The sequence below is a fragment of the Lagenorhynchus albirostris genome, chromosome 7 (genome assembly GCF_949774975.1).
Source record: "Lagenorhynchus albirostris chromosome 7, mLagAlb1.1, whole genome shotgun sequence".
NCBI classification, from domain to species: Eukaryota; Metazoa; Chordata; class Mammalia; order Artiodactyla; family Delphinidae; genus Lagenorhynchus; species Lagenorhynchus albirostris.
In genome coordinates, this window is record NC_083101.1 from 80,837,789 (window position 1) to 80,843,447 (window position 5,659).

The window sequence follows — 5,659 nt, forward strand, 5'->3', positions numbered from 1 at the left end:
GTGGCATGTGGGATCTTCCCGGACCAGGGCTCAAACCCGTGTTCCCTGATTTGGCAGGCGGATTCTTAACCACTAAGCCACCAGGGAAGCCCCAAGAACAATCTTGAAAAGACTTTAACTATGCTTTAAGATCCATAAGTATGCTTTGGATCCTCAAAGGAATAAAGGAAGAATAAGAAATTGAATAAAGCATAAAGAAGAAAAAAGTATTGTTAAATTAAAACAGGCAAAAATAAAACATGAGCAGATATATATAAAATCAACCAATTTAATTAATAAGTACTGTGGTGGTTTTAATAATGTCCACAACTTATTTGACACTTCTCCCTCCAGGAGGTAGAGCTTAATTTCCTTCTTCTTGAGTGTAGGCTGGGCTTAGTGGCTCATTTCTGAGGCACATAGTATGGAAAGGGAAAAATAGTAACTTTACAGTAGAAGGACTTGGCAGATACCACCTTAGCCAAGCGATCAAGGTTAAATTCAATAATATTGACAGACTGATATTATAAACTCTCTGATGTGATGTGATGAGATGAGCACTTCACGCCTATGGTATTCTTCCCCAAAATCTATAACCCTAGTTTAATAATGAGAAAACATCAGAAAAAACTAAGTTAAAGGACATTCTACTACACGTCTGTCCAGTACTCTTCAAAAGCGCTGAGGTTATGAGAGACAAGGAAAGACTGAGAAACTGTCACAGACTGGAGGAGACTAAGAGGACCTGAATACTGGATGTAATGTGGTATCTTGGAGTGGACTCTGAACATATAAAGGACATTAGTGAAAAACTTGAGGAAATCTGAATAAAGTTAATAACATTGTATCAATATTATTTTCTCACATTCTGACATGATAAATGTATCATGGTTATGTGAGGTGTTACCATTAGGGGGAGCGGGGTGAAGAATACACAGGAAATCTCTATATGATCTCATAATTCTTCTGTAAATATAAAATTATTTCAAAATGGAAAGTTTAAAAAATATAAACAAATGAACCAATTAGAAATCCTTAAAAGGATTTCCTTAAATGGAAAAGTACAGTTATGGAGGTGGGGGGAACCCTCAATAAACAAGATACACAATTTTAAATAGACACAGTCAAAGGAGACTTAGTGAATTGGAATATTTTTCTGAGGAATTCACCTAGAGGATGGCACAAAAAGATAAAGTATAGTAAAAAGACATGGAGGATAGAAGGGGCATCAGAGAAAAAATGGCAAAGTATGGGTTCTGTCTCCAGAAACTCTGAAAAGACTTGGCAAAAGCTGTCTCAATCTTACCAGAACTTTGGGAGATAGTCAAAAGTTTAAAGCAACTAAATGGGAGATATTCAAAAGTTTAAAGCAACTAAATGCTAGAAGTTTAGCAAATAAATGTTAACCCAGGAGGAAGGCCACTGAAACACAGCAGGATATCCTTGTGATGTTTTATCTTACCCTAGCCCCACCATCCTCCCTGCTCACTGGTACAGTGGCAGTCTTAAAGATGGCAGGCAATGTTCCTGGTGTGGGTGCCTGCTTCTGGAAGAAGCAGAGTGGACCTTGTTCCAAAGGAATAGAGTTTGTCTTTTTGTCTTGACTGGGTTTTCCCCAAAGGGCTTTCTTTTGTTTCACTTAACCTGGAACTCTATCAGGGCAGAGAAGCTACACAGAGGACTTTCCCTAAAAACATTGAAAGGCAAATGAACAAACTAGCACCTGCCTGGGTAAAAAATAATAGTTGGGGCAAACAACAGACACACCAAAATCCTGGGAGGAAAATCCCGGAGGTGATATTTGGAGAGGGGAGGGAATAAGGGCTTTGAAAGTTTCCTGTGTATATTGGAGAATCTAGAAAGCCATATACATGCAAAGAGAAGGACACATGCTTAGAGAAGAACTGAGATGACCGTACACGTTCACCTCTGGCTGTTCTTTAGGCTCAGGGCGAGCAGAAAGTGGAGGTTAAGCTGGGGTTGCAAACAACCTGGCTAAGCATGGGAGTGATCCAACATAGATCACTGCAAAGACTTGGAGATACATTTTTTTTCCTTTTCTGCTTTGTTTTTTCTTCCTTCTTTCTTTTCCTCCAAGAATGTAAGGATATCTCCCTGTAAACCACAATAAAGAAATATGGTTACGTAGGAGAAGTTACTTGCTTTTAGAAAATAAACACTCAAGTACTTAGGGGTTTCTAACTTTCCAACACTCTAGTGATATTTCCAACTTACTCTCAAGAGGTTCAGAAAAGAGAAGCAGGTTTGCTAATTTAGTAATCATTTCTTAGGCCCTTCTGTGTGATGGGTGTGGTGGATGGCAGAGATCTGACTTGGACTTCATCCCTGTCCTCCAGGAACTCATAGACTAGTAGAGGAATCCATCTACCTAAAATGCCAGACAGTCTAAGGGCCGTATGATGTGTGAAATGGGACCATGGGAGCTCAACGGAGGGAGAGGAACAGGAATGGCTTCTTAAAATGGGTCATATAAGCTAATTCTTGAAGGCTGTAGAGTGTTTCAAGGGAGACAGATGGGTAGAAGCTGGCTTTGTTTGGAGGGGTGAAAGACAGTGACTGCTAATTGTTCCCCAATACCCCCATCTTTCAGTTAGTAATGAATTCTCCCTAAGTTTAGCTGGGTGCTTGGCAGTCAGTTATAATACATTTTTAACCTCTCTTACAGCTGGCTATGACAATGTGACTACATTCTGGCCAAAAGGGAAGTGAGCCAAAGCGATGCTGGCAACCCCCAGGTCACACCTTTAACAGGAAGCTGCATGCCTTTCTCATCCTCTCTTTGGGATATAATAATGGTGAATCAACATTGACCCTGTGGATGAGTGTATTACCATGGGTGGAGTAGCAAGATGGCTAGAACTGAGTCCCAGGATGACCTTGGGGAACAGTGCTTCTGATCAGCCCTGCACAGTCTACTAGTTCAGAGTTTTACCTGGGAGAGAAACAGAACTTCTACCTTGATTAAGCCATGGATATTTTTGTCTCCGTCTAGTCAATATCCTAACTAATAAAAGCAGGAAGAAGAGAAGAAAGGCAATGAGGATATGGAACATACTTAGAAAGACAAACTCTCACTTTTTCCTTTCTTCTTTCTTTTTTTTCCTTCCCTTCCCCTCTTCTAATCTATCCTTTGTTTCCTACAGTTATACATAAATGTATATACACACACAAACACACATATACACACACATTTGCTCTTCCATATCCCCTTGGTTCCAGATTTTTAGCTCTAGACATATCAACAGATTCACATCTTCTATGTTCTTCCTGCTTAATCTAGCCACCAGTGAAACAGCTCTAAGTATGGAAACCATTTCCTTCCTCAGAGGCTCCCCACAGAGCACAGTGAGGCAGTAGGCATCTGGACAAGCAGTGGACAGGACGTCTTCTTGATCACAGTGGGCAGAGGGTATTGCTTTCTTTGTACAAATCGATTTGTAGGGAATAGAGGAACTGTATTTTTCCTGGGAAGCTTTCTCTTTTACCATAAAAGGGTGTTTTGAGGAAGTCTTCAATGTGGGAATCACAAAAGCCTTATGTTCCTCTTTTCCAATCAAAATGTCTAACTTCTCTATGTTACTTTACAGAGTATTGTAAGTATTGTTTTGGTCTTCTCAGTATCCATGCTTTTGGTAACAGAATCCTGTTTTTACTTTCAGTTTCAGGTCATGGGGTTTGGCCTGGGGCTGACCCAGTCATTTGACCCTAGGATTGCATACGTAATCCAGTTCTGGTCAAAGCTGGAGGTATTGGGAAAAAGACTTTCATAATGCTGGGGTTACTACACTAGAAGAGTATAAGGCTGGAGCTGCTGGGATCAGTTTGCCATGGGGGGAGCCTAACTAAAAATAAAGTCAACACTGAGGAAAACAGAACCAAGGGATAAAAGCCAAGCCTGATGACTTTGTCTGGGAACCTGTTGCAGTTTAAGTAGAGCTTCTCTCACTTGCAACCAAACAAGTCTTGACAATCCACTGGGCATATCAAAAACATCTAAGTGACACTTTGACAGTTGTTATGCTTACCCATATGTTTCTTTTTAAAATATTGACTTATGTTCCATCCTATTCCAGAAAGTATTGTTGGTCCCTTCTAGTAAGAAGATCCCTCCTTTGTGTTCTGTCCATTTTGCTGTGTAGGAAAAGGAGCACCAACTGGAATTTAAGGTTCTTATTCCCACCTCCACCACTTCCTAACAGTAAGACTCTGAACAAATTAAGGGAATACATCTGAACCTTGGTTTCCTTATTTGTCAAATTGATGTATGATTACATACATGTATTGACTTATACTGTGGATCACATAAGATCACATATATAAATTATAAAATGCTTTAAACATGTTAAGAATTATTATAAAGTGGACTTTCAGAATCTAGGGAATCCTTCTTCCTTTCCATAGCCTGATTGTGTTGTGAAATTTGGGGTAGAGTAGAAAGGCCTCATCATCCTCCAAAGATTCTGCTATTTACACTTTCCTTATGAGAGTGTCTATTTTCCCACATCCCAGCCAACACTCAGTATTATCAATTTTTAAAATATTTGCTAGTCTGAAAAAAGCAGCTAATTGCTACATTTTAGCCTTGTGAATGGTGCTTTCCAGGCAGCTGGAGATATTTTTAAAAATCTTCCAAACCAGCATCCTAAAATCTGCACAAAGAGCAGAGCAGCAACTGCTTTTCTCCTGCCCTAGTACCAGCTGACTGTTCAGCATGGCAGTTAGATAAAATAGTTGGCCAGAGGCTTTTACAGGCTGTTGTGGCAGCAGAAAAGGACACCTTCACTTCTGCCTCATTTGTTGTGTGAAGGAGCAAACACACACCCTCAGTGAACCTGCTCCATCATGGTCCAATGATCCACATCTCTTCAAATCCATTTCGGTCCATGCTTGGTAACTTCTGAAATCATTCAGTTCAACTTTGTTCTCCCAGGAGTAAGTATCTGGGATGAGGGACCTATTCATACATTTAAAATATAAAAGAATGATTAGGGGAAAAGATGGATAAAATAATATTCTATTCTATTTTATAACTCTTTATGCTTTTCAAAACACTATCACAGCACTATTCTGATTAAGCCTTTCAAAAACCCTGAGAAATAGACAGTATCATCTCCATTCTACCAAGGAGGAATTTGAGGCCCAGAGAGGTAAGGCAAGTTGCAGAAGCAACACAGTGAATTATGGCAGAGGCAGGGCTAAAACCATATCAACTCTCACCCAATCCAACAGTCTTTCCCCTATATCACACCGTTAAGGACACTGTTCACCTTCTGTAGTGGTGAGATAATACTCATAAAGCCCCATCACAGTCTAGGAAGTTCATTCTAGGAACAGGTAGCTCTGTTAAGGGCATCTGTCCCTCTGGTTCTTTGTAAAGCCCTTTCTCCTTGGCCAGAGCCAAGAGGTACCTCTTACACTAGATCCTGTACACCTGTCACCATCAGTGTGTAGTCAGAGCTAGTGACAAAGGGTTCACTCATCCTTCACAACTAGTTAAGGATGGGGTCAAAATCAAGCAGTAATCACTATCCCAGGCTCCCAGGTCAAGTTGTAACATTACTGAGGATGTTGATAATGAAGTTTTTCTACTATTAATGGGAATTCAGCTGAAACAATCAGCAAGAACCTATAAGGGAGAAATTTCTGGCCTCAGCCAAGA